Below are 21,304 nucleotides of genomic sequence, written 5' to 3'. Positions count from 1 at the left end.
TTAGTGTGGTAAAGTAGACTCAGCTACCAGAGTCAGGCCTTTACAATGTATCAATATAGGTAAGATTTAGCTTTTACAAGAAGCGGCACATGTGACCTACAATAACCTTATTCAGTTACATTTAGATTCTAAAATTAAAGCCAAATTGTAAATAAGCAAACAGAAATCAATTCTGTAGGAATATGTAATGCAGAATTATTGCACAAGCAAGATCATCAGCAAGTACTATAGTAGGTAATCGGCTGTAGTTTAGAACATATCATGGGTCACTCCCACTTAGCATGAATGAACCAATTACTGTATTAAATTACATCACACTCTTGGTATGGTTTACATCAGAACACTCAGGATCATTCCCGTTGGCTTGATACATGTCCCATGCAGACGAGATACTCTGACTAATGCTACATGCACTTTGAAATATGTGTGGCTCGTGAGAGATACCACTAGTTGTATGAGAGGTTAGTAAGTATGTAATGTAAAACTATGACTTAGTATCTACATGTAAGTATATGATTCAGTATCTACATGTAAGTATATGATTCAGTATCTACATGTAAGTATATGATTCAGTATCTACATGTAAGTCTATAATTCAGTATCTACATGTAAGTATATGATTCAGTATCTACATGTAAGTATATGACTCAGTATTTACATGTAAGTCTATAATTCAGTATCTACATGCAAGTCTATGACTCAGCATCTACATGTAAGTATATAACTCAGTATCTACATGTACATGTAAGTCTATGACTCAGTATCTACATGTAAGTATATAACTCTGTATTTATACGAAAGTCTATGACTCAGTATCTACATGTAAGCATATGACTCAGCATATACATGTAAGTATATGACGCAGTATCTGAATGTGAGTCTTTAGTTCAGTACTTACATGTACAGCAAGTCTGTGTCCCCTATACATACATATTGTCCAGAGCCTATGCTTACCTTTTAGCTTTACAGCACTTTAGTCTCTAGAATTGCATATATCAATACTAAGTATCGGTTAAGTGCAGTTAATTAGCCTTCACTATATTGGTATGTCACTTGCAGCCTAAGGATTTTAATCTCTTATGTTTGAGTAAGTACTTGCTCTGCTGACTATGACGCTAGAGATAAGTACATGGTCACTAACTAAAACAGAGATTATGATGGTTATCACATTTTATATCATTGTTATTCAGAAACACAACTAATGCGTTGTTCCACTGCCTAGAAAACACAGCTTGCTTCTGTTGAAAACTAGCTTCAAATAGAGTCATTGTTTTTGAATTCGCTATTATGTAGTATCTAAGACTAATACTAATCTATTACTACAGTGTTGCCAAAGTTATGACACAATTGCATGCATTAGGACTGCAGGATCAGAATTGTATGTGTAGCATGAGCACCATGTAAATGCTTTATGATGTTTTATGGGTTCTTGCTACTTTTTATAATACTCACGGGCTAGTTAAGTAAAGTTTCAGCATTCCAGGCTATCTTCATAGGTTTCTTTCAACTGTTATTAGCTGCAATAAAATTACCTTAGTGTTAGTCTAATCATCTCTGGTAAGTTTTCAAAAAGCTAATGTGTTTTCAGCACAAACATAATGAGCCAATGAATGAGAGGGACAAAACTGTGTTCTTAGCGAATACGGATTTCATTAAAACATCTACTGGGGCTGAACAAATAGGTATCAATTGATGCTGCACCTAAACGCACATATATAAGCCATCAACAACTCATAAACACTTGTAGACCAGTCATCAACTACTCAAAATTGCTCCTTTAGCATTGTTATATACAGCATTGTTGGTATTAAGATAGCGCATTTGTATGGCATTGCATAGTATTGTTTTGAGTTTTATACTTGATATTGCATGAGAAAAATATCTTTGTTTAATGGGTGTAATAAACATTTGTTAGCTATTCTCTACATGGGACGTTTAATGACGTGTGAAGCACATCTTATTTGCTTTATTGACAGTTCAGGATTTGACACATTACACCCTACCCCTTACTCCTATTTTTAGCAATGTCTGTAATATTATGCTTTGATTTGTCACAATTTACCTTAGCTGAAATAAGGTAATTACTTATGAGCAGTAAAATTTTAAAGTCATTGGGGGTGACTATTTTGATTTTTGTAGTTTTTCATAGTGTCTGCACACGCTGGCCCTCTTTCAATCAATCAAGTACCTGTTTAATAATCTCACTTGACAGCGTGGCTGTTCTGAGTCTGCGTAATAATAATATTATTTAGTGTTTTCAGTCTCCACTGCACTAGTAGTGAGTCAGACACAATCAATTCAACTTACAGAATTTGGTGTATTCAAATTGAATGCTCAAGGTTAAGGTCTACACCTTCAGTCTCTGGCAGTTTACCTCAATATCATATTGGAGATAGATTCAAACATACATGTACATGTATTGATTGTGTCATGTTTATATACATAACTCTAGGGCTGTGGGCTCCTTGACGTATACAAGTATGTTCTACTTGTTTTAGCTTTGTCGAGGAGAATTTAAGAGAAGCTCAGGGACACATGTATAGGCTATCAATACTGAAGGTGTTTGAAGAGGTCAAACTAAGAAGTTGTAGATAAGTTAGCCATCAAAGAGGACTTAATTATAGAAGCCGGCCCTTTCCAAATTTTTATGATATGAGGAAAGTTTTTGAATGAGTTATTCTGAACAGCTTTGAGCCAAAATCAGATGGGATCTCAAACATCACTTACGTAAAAAAGAAGAATGGAGAAAGCAAAAGAATTTTTCACAGAGCGCCAATAATCAACAATGCTAGAGTCGTACCGCAACAAGATTTTTACACTGCTGTTAATCGAGTGCTGCTGAAAGGAGAGCTTTCCAGAAGGAGCCCAATTCATGCAAACATAAAATATTATGTCCGAACCTCTGGTTACTGTTTAACAGACGAAGAAAACTTAGATGTTTTGTTCTTTCTCTCTACTCCTGTGGCAACAGCGAGAAACAAATCTGCAAACATAGTTCATCAGTTGACAATCTACAGCAACCTTGCTTGTATACTAGCAGCCAGACTGTATGCACTGCATACATTTCATTTCTTCTCATGTCATGCAGATAACCTCTCACTTTGAATGTCAAAAACTGGTATTTTATTTGTATTGTTAGAGCATGTGCTAGTAAACTAAAGGCCAGTCAGAGAATTTCTGACTATTGTGCAATGGAATAAATAGGATTCACAATTGTATGTAAGTCTTATGAGCCAACCAAGGTTACAATAAGTAATTACATAGCCTTACCTACACAGCCACAAATTGCAAACAATTGGCTATTAGGAAGGGTTCAAACATTTGCCCAAATACAACTCTTATCATAATTGAATATTTTACTACTTCTTACTAAAGCCCCCTATTTGATGTACATTGTACGCAGACAAATGTTTGGGGTTGTTTCCTCTCTAAACATCTGTATACCACTCAGCCTCTACACCATGTTATATTGTGCAGCCATTAGTATATATTTCCTGTTGTTATGACTACTAACATAACTGTAGTAATTAGTATACATTGTATAATCAAGTTTGTTATTTTGCTTAAATATGTTGATAAATGCTGATAGGGTTGACATTAGCAATATGGATGCTTCATTTTCGTAAGGTTTTAAAAAGTTGGCTATGTTCCAATTTTCTATTTCATAAAACCAGTAGCATACTCAGTTTCTGCTCCTTGATAAATATATGGCAAGTTTAACACAGACTGATAAATGCTTGTAAAATAGCAAACATTAAGAGGGGCAGCTTCTCTAACCAGTTTACTAGAACATCTAAGTAGCAATACCTTTAGTGCTGTGTGACTTGCAATGGTCGAACAGTGGAGCTTCTCCCCGCATTGGCTTTTTATTAAGAAATCATACTAAGTAAATTTTGTAGCTGCTGTTGTATCTATTTGTTGTATTTGGTGACTGTGCACATGAATGGTTTTCAAAGACGTATACACGCATCAATCATATGCAAACCAGTCAATTATTTCACTTCAAATTTCAAGAACACTATAGCTAGTTGCTCCACATGTCCTTAGATTTCACACACATCCCATGGGTTATATAAACACATATAAAGTCAAGCACTTGCAAGAAATTTTATAACATTGCATTGATCTGATGAAATCTTGGAAAATCATATAAAATCCCAGTAGTTTCTCTGTTTTACTTACACATTCAAACCTGCAATAGTTATCAGCGCCTGATATTTTATGTTTTTATTTGTTATTCTAACCTCTGCAAGGGTAGAAAAACATAGCTGCTGCTCAGGCCTGTCATCAGCATGTGCTATAGTAGGTAGTAAGATAACCCAGCATAAAATATTAAGTTACTCTATTACATTAAGACACACTCTCGGTATAGGTTTTATCAGACTACTCAGGACCACTCCCGTTGGCTTGATACATGTCCCTTGCAGACAAGATACTCAGACTAATGCTGCATGCACTTTGGACTATGCGTGGCTCCTAAGAGATAGCACTAGCTGTATGAGAGGGTAGAACTATAGCTACAATAAACTCAGGCGTTATCCGGAACTGCCTAGCACTCTTTCTCCAACTTTATTGTCTCTTCTAACTGGTGCCTCGCCTAGCAGTATATCTAAAACTAAAAACTAGGGTGGTTATAGACCATATCTTTCTTTCTTGTTAGGTTGCTTACTCAATAATCCTTGTAACAGTAGCTTTTTCATCAACTGGATTAAAATGTTCAAACGGATATGCTCATTATCGTGACAGAAATTCTCAGGAGTAACATTTCTATTACTAATACATTCATCCTATACAGGAAGTAAAAAATCATCATTAACAACATCATCATCAGCAATACAATGTACTACCATTTTTATGAAGCACAGTTTCTACCAATTAAGAAATCGCCTTTTCCTGACCAACAGCATTCTGATAGAGAACAACTCCTAATTTAAAATATTTTTCACAACATTTCTGTGCTGTTTTCATCAGCACAAGCAGAAATTTATTATTGCTGCTCAAGTTACTTATATTTAGTTGTACCCGATACTTCTCAGGTAGATTTCCCTTTTTAATAATTACCTCAGAACTAATATCATGTGAGCTTCGACATAAACTAATTGACCAGATTCTAATTAATTCAACTCAAAACTTTTATTTTTTGTATCATTTAGTTTTAGCTTTTCGATTACTTCCTAATTCATTTTTCATACTGCTAGTATTCTACTTCACTTGCATTTGGAATTCCCAAGGATGATGGATTAGCTCAACTGAGCATCAGGTTACTAGACGAGGAACTAGTTGCAAGCACTGTAGCTCTGTATGCTGATATAGTATTAAGTTTACCATCAAATTTTCATGGTAAACCCTTGCCATGGCTTCTAGCTCACTTATTGGAAAAGGGATAACAAAAACAACTAGTTACTATCCTAAATTCTACTTCACATGCAAAGTTCCTGTCTTTCCTATGATCATAACGACTACCAATGTCATACTTAAAACCTTAAACATCTTAATGTGAATATACAGTTTTTATGGTATCTATGACTTCTCTAAAAACCTGAGACCTCTGGTAGAAAACCTTTATTTATTTAAACTAATGAACTAAATATAACTTCCAAAACTCTCGTAGGGTGTAGAAAGTAATGCATGATATTCATCAGTCAGTAAAATATGCGTGTCAAACACCACAGTAGTGCATCGTAAAAGCAAGAAAGTATTTATCACAAATAAACCTTGTTACACAAACATACAAACCCTTGCTACAAATCTGCAACAGCCTACACTAGAATATAGGCAAAGGTCTATCCCTTTAGACTAGTTGAACACCATAAACACCCATTCTGCACAGAGAAAACTGTACCATATCAAAAACACATAAGGAGCAGCAACTAAAGATTAACAACAACAAACCATATACTTGTCAATAAAAGAACTAAATATACTCATTTATGTAACTAAATAAAGCATGTTTGAGCTTGTGAACAGACAACACCAAATAAACAACTTCTAGATACAATAACAATGCCATAGTTGAGTACCTAACAAACTAACTTGGAGTCTGCCTATATAAAGTCATGGTTGCTGTAAAGTTATTAGTATCAACTCTAGCAACTTCATGAGAGAACATCATGTGAAGAGACGGACACTAGCTGATGAAAATAAAAGTACACGAGCTGCTGACAATAGAAGTTGTGTTCTCTATACAATGAGGTCAAAAACTGAAGTTAATTCTTTACCTATATGCGAATATGTTAGGAATTTAGCAGTCACTAGAGCTTTCTCACCTATCATGCATTTTGTGCCCTTCGGCTGTGACTTTACAACAAGTTGTAAAATAGACATGCAAAACACTAGATGTCTCTATTTGTAGTATACAGCGTGATACAGACAGGCGTGAAAATATTTGTTTAAATACAGCTTACTAATTGGGTCAGCTATAACAAGTGCTTGCTCAGTTTCCATCTGATTTAGGCAATTAAATACCTCAGTAGGCTGTCTAAAAAACTGATTGACAGCTTCCTCCAAGTTTTTAGGTTTAAGCTTATTATCAAGGAATACCCTCACAGTGCACTGTACTCTGTGCAATAAACTCACAAAAGCATAAACATATTGCATGCACTCACTATCAGATTCATGCAAGTAAATATAACCTCATACACATATGTCTACATGTTCAGAATTCCACACCTTAAGTACGTTTGCAGATCATCAACACATTTTATGAAACAAACAAAAAACAGGACGATAACACATTTAACTACTCGTCAAACACACATAAACCTAAAAATACCATTGTTTAAATCAAAAGCTGGTCAATGTTGTTTGGATTATCTAAAGTCATTGCTATGGAATCTACTACCGGTTACATTGCGTAAAATTGTAAATGCTAATTCTTTCAAAAATGAACTGAAACGCTCCCTCAGACAACCAGACTAGACTAAACCAACTAGACAGACTTCTGCTGACTCTACTTTCAGGTTCCGCGCCTTGATTAGCCTTGTTATTGCGCACAGGGACCTCATCATCACCTTCCCTGGAGTGACATTTTGATCTATTTCTCTTGTCTCTTTATACTTTGAGAAACACTCTTCATATAATTTTTTGTAGTTATATTATAGATAAAAAGAAAGAAAGAAACAAACAAAAGATCATACAGTTCAGCTGAGACTCTCGGATCTGCTGTAAATTCACAACTTTCGATGTTGAAGCTAAAATTTGAACAAAAACATGAAAAGGCTGAAAGATATGAGTAATAGTATAGATAAAAAATATAAGTCAGTATGGAATTATTCTGAGTTAATACTTTTCACTTACTGGGCCCAATGGAACAATTTCAGGTCCAACAGGCATAAAATATACAAATTACATGTGAGAAACTGAGCAGATATGCCATCTTCAAATCTAGTACAGAAGCATTATCACCTAACCTATGCTATTCAGGCATCTTTTGCCCACTTCAGAATCTAATCCAGGATGGTGATCAATATATTAATTTAGCTCCCTGCTATAGGACATTACATGCAGGTCTTACTTTGGTTTTTGTGTTTGTCTGCTCTGCTACTAATAAGGAATCGGATTTGCTATTGTTCTATTGACATCTTCTTGACACAGCAGTAGCTACCCATTGTCTATTTATTTGTTCATTTGTTTCTCACACTTTTCACAAAGATGGTCTGCAATGCCATATTCTGCACAAGTGTTGGTTAGCATTGTTCGTTCGCATGGAAAAACATGACATCAGCGTGGAAGTTAGCATGAAAAACCAATGAGCTATCACTCAATTTATTTTATAGGCGGCTGTAATACGTACTGCTGTACGGGAGGGAAAAGAATGCGGTCAAAGAGAGGAGCCTTGTGGAACTGAGGAATTGGCAGAACTCGTTAAGAATGACAAAATTCTTATTGAACTTTGTCATTCACGAAGAACAGCGAATGACAACGCAAAGAACTAGAAAGCGAAGAACGGCTTTTTACATCATCGTAAAGAACAGAACACTAGCATTGATTAACCTCTGCACAGCTTGGTCTATAAATACATCATTTAAATTTTTGTATTCACAAGTGCAACTGTTTGGATACTTATTATTGGAAATTTATATCAGTATTACAGTTGATTGCCTTGAACTTTACTTGATAGCTTTTGGCCTTTTTATGCTTACAGAGCTTAAATATTGAAATACGCAGTAATGATCCAGTCACACTGCTAACAGCAATCAAAGTTGTGCAAATGAGCTATTTGGTATATTATACTTATTTGGTATAAGACAACAAGCACACAGCTAGTTAAGGTTGACTTCCACAGCATTTAGCACAATTAGAATTTATGAGACTTAAACTCACATTAACTCAAGTTTACACAAACACCGCATCAAAATTAAAAACATAATGGGTGATTAAAAATATAAGTAAACCAAATATTATGTATTACATGACACAGCTAAACAAAGGTAACAGCAGAACAAAAACCGGCGTATGACAAGTGACCACACATAACACTTGAACAAAGTACTAATCAGGGTAGGAATTGGGTTATAGAATCATCTAAAATACATCCACCACAATATATTATTGCGGTGGATGCCGGGCCATGACATTGTAACTCGTGTATATATTTTTATATGTTATATCTTGCATGCTGTGTTGTTCTTTTTATTATATCGCTGTTTTACTCGTTATGCTATCACTTATCGTCACTCATATTGTTGTTTTATTTTATTGTATGTCCTTTTCATTATATTGTTGTTTTACTCATTATGCTATCACTTATTGTCACTTAAATTGTTGTCATACCAACACACTAGCGATCCTATTAATTCACCTTGTTAGCCAGTATTCTTACCGATAGCCGTAAGCCGGAACGGGTGATATTATTATATAAAGGAGCGCGCTTACTCAGTTGAGCAGAGCAGATAGCAGTACGCTCTTAGGCTAATTTGACTTCCTTCTATAATAAAAACTGGAATGAGATTACACACATTTTATTTCTTCATGAAATAGTCTAGATCGTGCCAAGTAAAGGCCGGCAAATTCCTTTACAATATCTCAAACAACAAGTATATTATAATATTGGTTTAGGCGAAAGTTTATCACTATAAACTGATCTGGCTGCACGAAAATCGCCCCTGCACAGAGGGCACCGCTTCAAATTTACAGCGCCAAGAGGCAGCAAATTGCAAGATTTATAAACTGCATACTTATCACTACTAGAACTGAAAATAGTTGTGTAAGTATAATTCAAGACATTTTAGCTTGTGAATGAAAAGTTCCAAATAGACCAACTCCAACCATCGTTGAATACATAACAAGCTAGATAGGAATATGCTTATTGAAAGACCCAATCATGCTAGAGTTATTAGTATCAATTCTGGCAACTTTAAGAGATAGTTTCATGTTGGTATAAAAAGAAAAGTACACTAGCTGATGAAAATAGAAGTACACTAGCTGATGACAATAGAAGTACACTAACTGATGACAATAGAAGTACGCTAGGCAATGACAATAGAAGTACACTAGCTGATGACAACAAAAGTACACTAACTGATGACAACAAAAGTACACTAGCTGATGATAAAATAAATACGCTAGTTGGTAGCAATAGGAGTTGTGTTCTTCAACGTACTGAGTAAGAACTAAAGCTTAATTCATTAGCTATACATGCACACGTTCAAAATTAGGCAGCTTCTGCTGGGTCCTTCTGAATAATGCAGGACTTTTTGGGTGTCTCTGGGTTGGTAGGCTGTCTATTAGACCGAACGGCAGCCTCCTTTTTATTTCTGGGTCCATTCACATTATCAAAGTGGACCGTTAAAGTGCCAGAAATATCCTTTCTGCACGAAGGGCACTGTGTTTTGGCTAGAGCACAATATGTACAGCTGACTAAAACAAAGCAATGATGAATTAGAATTTACATGTAGATGAAAATTGATGAAACAAAAAAATAGGAGTTGTCTGACCTTTTTTAAGAGTTTTGTAAGATTATCGCTGTTACACGACTAGCTTTCCATCTAGTTTAAAAAGTTAGATATAGCTGTTTAGCTAAGTTTACAGTTTAAACATGAATGTGCTATTTTGTTATTAGCAAAATATTCAGTACTTTATAAAAACATTTTCGTGATGATATGTATGATGGGGTATCTAAAGGTCTTATCCAGGAAATATATGACAGTCGGCATCTGTTCGCAAAACTGCGAAGCAAAATAGATCACTGGCGAATATAGATAAGTTTCTATATATACATACATATTTATATATATAAATTGTTTTTTTACCCTGGTTAACCCATATGGGTGGTAATTTCTGCCCTAACTCAGGTCTCCTACCAGAGAGCTAAGAGTTTGAGCACTCAACCATTTTTGAATCAGTAGCACATTTTTCACTGCCTTGTCCTTGTTCAGCTACAAGGAGCGCAGGCCTTGTTTGACCGGGCGACGTTTCAGCTGGCATGGCTTTAGTTATTGCACTCATCATAAAGGTTGTAGAAAATATACAAGCAAGGGTCTTGTCCAACTGCACCTGCGAGAAGGGTGCAGTTATGGGGGTTTGAACCTAGGACCTAATGATCATTATCCCAATACCTTACCAACTGCACTATCTGTCCCGTATATATCTTTATACATATACATACATATTGAAAAGTAATAATTACTAGATATATATATAATCTGGTGATAACTACTTTGCAATATGAAACTAATAGTAATAAAATTGTTTTAAACTTGACTTAAACTTTCATCTTATTTAGTTATATATATACTTCCTTAGCAACAATGTAGTAAAAACACACAGCCTCTATTTGCAGTAAGCTAGGCAGACGCCATACTTGATCTTCGAGGAGATTGCCCTCACACAGTTTCAGGAGTAAACAATTCTTTATGATACAATACAATCAAGGAACTTTCCTTGAAGAGAATTATACCCGAGAAAAAACCTATATGCTCAAAAAAATCCAAATCAGTCATAAGATATCACTGATGCAGATTTTCGATCTAGCAGGGAGATGGAGCATTACCAGCTTTTTATCCAATATGAGAAATATTGATATAACTTTGTAGCAAAGCCTACAGCTTAAGGATTAATGTGCTATTTTGTTATTAACAAAATATTTAGTGCATTATACTAGCTTTTTAGTGATGTTATGTAGTAAAAGGGTCTTATTTAGAAAGTGTTTGAAAGTTTGTTTCATCCAATAAACCAGAAGGTTTATGCTAAACGCAACAATGGCTTTACAAATGAAATATTTAGCAGATTTTTGTGGTAATGCAACATTAGCTTCAAAATGTATAGAATTCATTGACTTTGTTATGTCTCCAATACGCACATAGACAACAATATCCAAAGCTTGTTCAAATTCAACATTCAATGTTTTTTAGAAAGATAATATAACAAAGGAATGAATAAATGTAATCAAGGCATGGATGAACGGTTACATGATGATAAACTCTCAAAGACATCAACATACTGTGCACAATCAGTACCAGATTCATGCGAGTAAAGATAATGTCTTACCAATATGTCCACATGGTAAGAGTGCCACACCTCTTTGCATGTGTTTGCAAATTATACAGCTTAGCTGTAACCCTTGGATCTGCTGTGAATTCACAACTAGTGTAGCTGAATCTAAAATTGAACAAAAGCATGCTAAAGCTGAAAATAGTATAAGATTAGTAATAGTAATAAAGCTTCGTAATAGTTTAGATAACAATATAAGTCAGGATGGAATTATTTTTAGTAAATCTATTTACTTGAGCCTAATGGAAGAGTTTCAGGCTCAGCAAGTTCATCATGCTCCTCCTCTAATGGTTGTGATATCCGATACGGTGTGCCGGGATCTTCAGTGGTTGCTGGTGGTGGTTGGACTGTTGACCGAGTGGCAGCCTCTTCTTGATCTCCAGGTCTATGAGGTGGAGTTACAACCTCTGGTGGTGCAGGCTCGCTGGCTATAGCTGTCTGCACTGCATCAAGCTGCCTCGCATCTTCTCTACGCTTCAGCATGGCTCGTATGATAGATGCTCGATCCACAAAATCAGGTCCACCGTACTTTAAAAACACAAAGTATGATGAGGCAAACAGATGAACCCTTTAATCAAAAACTTTGCAAACTGTGCTTTTTGACATCCAACTAAATAGGGCTGATACTAATATAATTTCAACCTTGTCAAACAAGTCATCAGTAACATCAAACAGTAAGTCATCAAACAAGTAACAGAGTTAAGCAAATGCTGCCCAACAGTAAATGCACCTCTATATTGCAGATAGCAAGCAGAAGCTAGTCCGCTTGAAATGCAATTTGAGTTCTCCAGCACAGACCTGATATATGTTTGTTGTGAGAACTGATCACATTTTACTAGTTGATAACTTTGTAGCAAAATTTATAGTTTCATTTTTCGATGTCACTTGACATGACGCTGCCATAATTGTGAGTAAGACACCTCTGTTCAGTAAGTCTAGATGCTGTTCATTTCTAGCGGCCAAGTAGCTTTGACAGCAAGTATGCAACTTGTGCAGATACATTTCAGAATCACAAGCAGGAGGCGCACAAATAAAACAAGCAATGAGCATTATTACTGTATTTTTATATTTCATATTTAATAAGTTAAATGTCAGTTTAAGGTACAGTAGCTTCTGATCACAGAAGTCTGATTTACATATAGAACACGTCTTTATAAACAGTAAGTCAAAGGAGAATTGGGCTAATAAATACAGACTAACTGACATTCATCTAACAAAATTGAAATACTATACCTCAATGTTCTGAATAAGCACCGCTTTCACTTCCTCTAGTGAGTACTCTGAAGAGAACATCTGAAGGACATTCTGAGTGGCTGTATTGTCCATCATTGAACGCAGCATTTCTGCTGTAACACTCTAAAAGAAAAGTTCCAACTAGATAATATTAAGCGTTCAAGAAAACTAAAATATTTTTCGATGATTTCAATGGTTATGAATGAATGTGGCGGCAGGTCGACATGCTTAGGAGTGAGAGGAGACAGCTCAGAGATATCACTGGGATGACCCTTCCTTGAATCGATATCAGCCTTGATGCTCTCTAGGGGCAAATGTTTTAGCACTCTGGATCTGGTCAGTGGCTACTGGCAAATCCCGCTAGATTCCGGGGCCCTGAAAAAGCAAGCATTTGCAACCTGCTCCGGTTTGTTGTAGTAGAAGTTTCAGCCATGTAGACTAACTTCTATGCCAGCCGTTTTGCAGAGGGTGATGGGGCAAATGTTGCATGCCCTGCATTGGTAAACGCTGTTACTCTAGTTAGATGACATCATAGTCATTGCAGCAGACTTTGATGCACGTTTGAACCCACAAAAGAAAGTGTTGAAGTATATATATATATATATATATATATATATATATATATATATATATATATATATATATATATATATATATATATATATATATATATATATGTATATATGTATATATATCAATATAAAATACCGATATTTATATATATATTTATAAATATATATACATGTATATACCTATATAATTATATAAGTATAAACAAATATATATATATTTATAAACAAATACATGTATATATATTTATAAATATTTGCAGCCAGAAGGCCAAAAAGCAAAAACATTGAGAAAATCACATGCAAATGCCAGAAGCTTGAACAGCATTGGCAGGATGTAGTTTACTTCTGACTAGCTAGCTGATAGATGAACTTTGACTCTTTGCAGTTTAAAAAACATAACAGCAGTGGATAGCCAGGTAATAATAGTGATAAAAAAGCTGTTACAGACTTTAATGCACTTAATAAGACCGGAACAACAGAGTGAATTACTCACATAAATGACTGGCTCCTTCGCTGGCTCTACGTATCTACCGTGCTCTTGTAATGTGGCTGCTACCCACTCTGCTCCCTTTTCCTGTATAACCAACTGACATTCTGGTGACTGCCTAGCATGTCTCCTCCAAACATTGTCTGTTGGTGCCCAGCCAGCCATTTCAACACCACAAGAGAAGCAGCAGACCACATCCTCTCGTCCTGAATAAGTTAAAATATAGTTACAAGTAGGAATGAATAAATAGGATAACATTGATATTCAAGAGAAGTCACACTTGGAATAATTGATTGCCAAGTTTGCAAAAAAAATGTTATAGAATATGCTTTGTTCAGCAACTAGAGTCGGTGAGCGCTTAGACTCGAGGGTGACAACTTCACAATCACAGTTATTGGGCAACCATCATTTGCAACAGCCTTTTAATAAATGGCTTAAAACTATAGGTGAATATTGCTAATCTAACCACACAAAGCAATGGCGGAAAACTATTCAACGTGATTTATGGTGCTGATCAATATATAAATATTTAAACTTTTTGAAGATGATCACAAATGTAAATGTATGCATTTCCAGAGTAAGACACACTTAAAATCAATTACTGCTCAATCTGTATAAATGCAACAGTATAATTACGCTTTTTTCAGAAACTAGTCAAAAAGCAACTCGTCCCAAGGGGCACAACTCCACAATCAATGCTATCAAACAGGTGACATCAAAAACAGGCACAACATAAAAATTTGTAATTTATCAATGAATATGGCCATTTTTACTAGTCAGAGCAATGTAGAAGAACTATTCAGCCTGACATTTGGTGCTGATCAATATATAAATGTTTAGACTCTTTAAAGATGATCACAAAGGTAAATGTATTATATAATGCTCCCTCTACTTAGCCAAACTTTTAACCAGAAGTCATAAAAATTAAACACAAATATGATTACCATAAATCTAGATATTTCATAGAGGTAACTTCCTCTAGTTTAACTAATTAGTTCTGTACCATAAACATGTAAAACACTGACATGCAGATGGCAGGTGGCACCAAGTTGATATAAACAAACTGAGTGTATGTAGAACACTTCTTCATCGTAAGATCAGCTTGTGTAAGTATTAGATTATATAGGTTATAAAAACATACAGCAAAACCTCTACATACAATTCCCATAAGAATACATCATAATTCCTTTAAATAGTTTTGCAGCCAAAGTGGTATACATTAATTTATTAACAAATACTCTTCACAATTACAAACCGCAATAGAGCGCATATTCCACAGAAGAGACAAAAGTATAAATTTCATTAAAAATAATTAGAAAACGGTTTTTTTACTGTTTAAAAACAAGTGAACTCAAGTTGGACCTTGATGTTGCAGAAGATAGAACAGTGTCTAGATCAGGCATGGGCAACGTGCAGCCTTCAGGCCACTGCGGCCTTTTCCCGCTTCAATGTGACCGTTTTGTTGCTGGCTAAAGAGAACAAAATTAAATGTATTTTTTCAATCTGAATACTGCAAAATTAGATTGTCAGTGTGGCATCATAAAGAATTTGCTTCTCTTATTGATGGAATAACGCAGTCATAATGAGTTATCACTGTGCTGGTCCTGCAGAAGAATAAAAAAGTTATTTTGCATGAGGAATCCCCTCTAACAGTTCCTTTTCACAACAAAATATTCAACAACTCTGCGGCAGTGAGTTCAGGTGCAGCAATGGCAAGTGCAGCAAAGATTTTATAAAATCAAAGCAAATAATAATAATACAGTCATTGCAATAACCGGACGAAGTTGAGTTTCTTCCAATTTCCATAAACTTCTAAAATTTTATAATGCTCAATTACTATCTGAAGATTCATACTATGAACATCGACAATTTGAAAAACGGTGATATTAGTCTAGTTGGTAGAGGGGGTCTGCGTGCACCCCCCGGAAATCAATTTCTAATTGATGTCTTCCTATGGGGAAAAATGTGTAGAAAACAGTTTGCTATGTTAAAAATTTGAAATATTGTCCCACGTGCCTATTTTATGCAAATTAAGCCGCCATTACATGAAAATACTAAAATCGCTATAACTCCGCCAATACAACAGATAACTGCAAAAATAAGGTGTCTAGACCCAGGTTTTGAGGGTCTAGCATCAATATAAGACCAGTCTCATAGTGACCACATGTGTTCCTGACATGTAAGATATGCAAATTAGTGCCGCCATTACTGAAAAACCTATTTTTACCATATCTTTGCAAATGTTATAGCAATCGTGAAGAACGTGTTGTCTGTACCCTTGTTTTATGGGTTGATGTTTATTATTAGACTATATTTGAATGTGCCTTTTGCTTATTTGTTTTATTATAATGAGATATAGTCAGGTAATGAGAGATTCTGAGGGTACTTACCAATTAGTGTTTATTAAGCAGTGAAATATTTTTTATCATTTCATCATAGGTGGCAACACTTTACTGAATAGGAGAGGATGTGATTCATTGAATCCGTGTCATTTATATTGGATGAAGCAGTGTGTTTTTCAGCAATTTATGAATCATTCTAGGTTTATCTTTTCTAGGTTTATCATAATTTAGTCTGCTTATAGTCAGATAGGTAAAAGGTGTTTATATAATCTCTCAAGCTCTATTTGATAAGACAATTAATGCAATTACTTGCATGACTTAGTGTCATTGGTAGTAATATTTCAAAACACTTCATCATGTTGGTTATAGGCCTATACTTCTCATTTCAGAGTAATAGTTTTGGTATAAGTTCGCCATCATGCCAGAGCGAAGGAATGCTGAATCTGCCAGCACTGAACGCACCAGCCTGAGCAAAAAGCCTGCTTCACCTGCACCTGTATGCATGCTTCATGTGTTATCCATCTCTGATCATGAGCCTTTTACCCCACTCAGTAGAATCAAAGGAACTGCATTTGATAAACTAAAGCACCTTCATGAAATCCGGGACCTGCGGCTCTGTCAGCCACATGCATCTCCCTATCGTATGCAGTCTGTATGCGACCAGATTCCTGAGACTGTCCCCGAGGACCTTGAAAATAATGGGTATCACCGTCAGTGTTATCAGCGGTTCTCTGGCAATCTGCATCTTATAGAAAATAAAACAACTGAGGAACCACAGGCATCCACCTCGCTATTGCATTCACCTCGTAGACATTCAACTGGACCTGTCTTTTCAGAGGAGTGCATTTTTTGTGAGAAAGTAGAGATCAAAGGTGCTGATCGAAAAACTGTACGACCTGTCCATTTCTCATCTTGGAGAAACAAGGAAAATGCATGGGAACAAATTGAATCGAGAGCTGAAAAAATGGGCATGTTTCGGCTTCATAGACGTGTGAAAAATGTAGACCTCTTTGCTGTAGAAGCAAAACATCACCCATCATGTTTGAGATCATTCCACACCACATTTGCTAACTTTGAACGCGGGGTTAACAGAGCAAATGACCCAAAGCGCACTAAACACGCGAAGATTTCGGCCGCTTATGAGAAGGCACTGAATTTTGTACGGGAGCACATTCGAACTCATGTCATCCAACGGAATGAAGTCCTGCGTCTAACATCATTGCGCTTGCTCTATATTGAAGAACTGAAACGCAATGGGCAGGAGAATGAAAACTACCGCTCAGAGAAACTCCTGAAACGTCTACAAAATGATTCAATCAAGGAGCATGTGTCCTTTCTGAAGGTTGATCATGACAAACTTGATGCAATTTCATTTTGGCTTGTGTACAATTCCAATATTTCGGTTAACGATGCTTTAGCACAAGCTTACACGCTTGGTAGCAAAGACAAATACCAAAACGCTGCTCTGCTTCTTCGCAGTAATATTCTACAGGCTTACAAAGACTCCAAAGTCCTCCCATGGCCGCCAACATTAGATGATATGAACCTCAGCTGTGATGATCTACTACCATCTGATCTCATTCGTTTTCTAAGCATGGTGATGTCAGGAAAAGAAGACATAGATACAAGTGAAAAGATGAAGCGACTGGTATTCTCCATTGGGCAAGACATTTGCCGTGCAGTGTCAGATGGAAAATGGAAATTACCAAAGCACATGCTACTGTGTGTGACCGTTCGACACTTGTTTCGTAGCAAGCAGCGCACCAAGGTATTGCACCGACTTGGTCACTCCGAGACATATGATTTTGGTTTAGAGATGGAAACTGCACTGGCCAAGGTCCTGGATGAGGTATCAACCTATCTCACACCCCAGATTGTGACAGGAGAGGGCAACATGGTATTTCATTGTGAGTGGGACAACCTCAACAAAACTACAACGAATGTTCATGGCAGCAATATTGTCAACAGTGCTGGGGGAATCATGGTACAGGAGGTCAAGCCCGGGATCCAAAATTCAAATGTCCGAATGCTTCCAATGATGGATAAATCCAAACAGCGTAGCTTGAAAGTTGATACACCAGAAACCCTCCCACCCCTGCACTTCACTCGTATTGGACCAGTGTTTCCAGATGGCTCTTCATTCACACCACCTGTTAAAAATGAAACAGTTTATACTACCAAGAAAGAAGAGTACTACGTCTGGCTCTTCAGCAGGTATATTGGAAGCAGTGGTGAACAGCCTGTGCCTGGACTAGGGGGTTCATCTCTGCAACTGGAACTCCGCCACCAAGGAAATCAACTGTTGACTACTTTACACCTATTCATCAACCAATAACTGACAACACAGTCGTTCGTGAGCTACTGAAGCGGTCTGAGGCAGCCACAGCCGAGGTGGCTCAGAAATGGGTCCTCAATACATTTGACCTTGGCGTTTGAATGAAGGCACTCCCCATTATTTGGCGTTGGCCAGAAGAGTTTGCCAAACATGTTGTAATGATTGGCCCCTTTCACACATCCATGAACTTCATCGGCATGCTCACAGGCCACAAAATGAAGGGTTCAGGATACACTGAGATTCTCTTAGAGGCACAGCTTGTGACAAGTGGATCCATAAAAGGTGTTCTTAGCGGAAAAGCATATACCAAGTCCCTGTTTTGCATTAAAACTGTTTGCGAAGCAATGGAAAGGCTGTTGATTGAACAGTTTGTTCAAAACATTTCTTGTTCTCAACTGACAGCTACTTTCCCGGATCCATCAAAGCTCAGAAAAGACTTCGACGTGGCAGCTCAGAGAGGATCATTCTTGCCGGACCAGCAACAAGAAAGCCATACGACTTCAAGGTGTTCCTTGCAAATGACGACAACAAGAAGCAGCTCTGTCAACTCATGCTGCAGGTATGGAGTGGCCAACAGGCGGCATCTAGACTGGAGAGAACCGAGATGGCAGTACTGATTGTCGAGGGGAGAGCTCATCAGTTCGTTTCCAAAGAAGGCAAGGTATGTGAAATTGCACTTTTATTTTTAGGATGACTACATTCATTTACATGTTAATCCAAAATATGCTCAATGACCTTTTTTGTTTCAGGTCGAGGTGCTTGAGATGCCCACTATATACAGTAACCAGGAAGAGACAGATACGAGAGTGGTGTTGTACCTACATCATGCTGCTGCTCTTGGTTACAAGAATGCTGTGGTTAGAACCCCTGACACGGATATCTTCGTGATTCTACTCTACCATGCCCATGCTATCAAACTGACTGTGTACCTTGATACAGGATCAGGAAAGCAACGTCAGCTCATCAATGTATCTGAGCTTGCACAATCATTAGGGGAGGACTACTGTGCTACCCTTCTTGGCTTCTATGTCTTCACTGGGGAGGATTGTACCAGTGCTTTCAAAGGAAAAGGGAAGGTCGGTCCACTAAAAAAGCTTGAGAAGAACCCGAGATTCCACAAGGTGTTCAGAGAACTTGGGAATGACTGGAGCATAAATGGCCTAATGTTGAACCAGTTAGAACAATTCACTTGCTTGATGTACAGCCAAAGTCGTGATTTGTCTGTGGATGCCGTCCGATCTAAGATGCTTCGAAAGATGGTAGGAGAAAATGAAAAATTAACATTGAAATCTAAGGTGGACTTTGCTCGCCTCCCTCCATGTCTTTCAGCATTGAAGCCCCATGTCCAGCGCGTGAACCACCGGGTTTGTTTGTACAAACGAGCTAACAAACCCATTTGTGAAAAGCCAAACCCCTACGACGAGGGCCAGGGATGGATAAAGACAGAAGAAGGCATGCTGGAACCATTGTGGTCATGTGGTCCAGCACTACCTACCTCACTAGTTGATCTCCTTGAAACTATTGATGATCAGGAGGAAGCAGAAGATAATTGCGAAAACAAAGAAACAGATTCATTTGACTTCGACAGCGATGAAAGCGATGACGATTGAAGCTTGTGATGACAGGGAACATTTAGATGATTTCCAGAAGCATCTATATCTTAATTTTTTTTCTTCTTAATGTGCAAATGACACTTGTGATGAAAAAACGACTGGTCTTATGATGTTCTTTCACCCTTAAAATACGAGTACAGGCAACACGTTCTTCACGATTGCTATAACATTTGCAAAGATATGGTAAAAATAGGTTTTTCAGTAATGGCGGCACTAATTTGCATATCTTACATGTCAGGAACACATGTGGTCACTATGAGACTGGTCTTATATTGATGCTAGACCCTCAAAACCTGGGTCTAGACACCTTATTTTTGCAGTTATCTGTTGTATTGGCGGAGTTATAGCGATTTTAGTATTTTCATGTAATGGCGGCTTAATTTGCATAAAAAAGGCACATGGGACAATATTTCAAATTTTTAACATAGCAAACCGTTTTCTACACATTTTTCCCCATAGGAAGACACCAATTAGAAATTGATTTCCGGGGGGTGCACGCAGACCCCCTCTACCAACTGTACTATATAGGGGGTGAACATTATATTGCCTGCATGGGTAGTTAAAAGTTATAGAACATAGGTGATGGTAGCCTTTTATCAAATTACCATCTGAAATTGGCCTTATGCCCAAAAAGGTTTCCCACCCATAGTCTAGATAGATATAGAGATGTACAGCGACACCTACTCAAACTTAAATTAGTGTAAAGGACACAAGCCTTCAACTAATTTAGCTGATCCAATTGTAATTTCTTTCCTTTTTTGTTTTTTTATGGTTTGGTTTCAGTTTTAATTCTCTAAATTAAAGTTGGTAAAAAAATGCAGAGGCAATTCTGAACATTTTTCACAAGTTTTAAACAATTTACACATATAACCTAGTATTCACCTAGTACAACACATTCACCCATATAACCTAGTTGAAAGCCCATCATATGAGAGAGTGAGCATGGTGAATGATAAACCCTTGAGGATCCTTTGACCAAGTACCTGTGTAGAAAAGTTGATGCTCAATCATCTCAGAAGCCAGCTTGCTATTACCAGAAGGCCATGTGAGGAATGTATCTTTACGTCTCGAATCAACAACAAACTCAGGGTGTTTCGTAGACTCGGTGATAATTCCCAATTCTGTCTCAGTTGATGGTAAAGGAAGTGCATCATCATTGAAGATGTCAGCAAGTACATCAGGTATATTTCTCACAGTTTTCACGCCTGCATGAGACAACATGCTGTGCTATT

This window comes from Watersipora subatra, chromosome 10 (assembly GCF_963576615.1).
Source record: "Watersipora subatra chromosome 10, tzWatSuba1.1, whole genome shotgun sequence".
In the NCBI taxonomy this organism is placed as follows: domain Eukaryota; kingdom Metazoa; phylum Bryozoa; class Gymnolaemata; order Cheilostomatida; family Watersiporidae; genus Watersipora; species Watersipora subatra.
The sequence above is the reverse complement of the archived record's forward strand: the minus strand, read 5'-3'. Positions refer to the sequence as shown.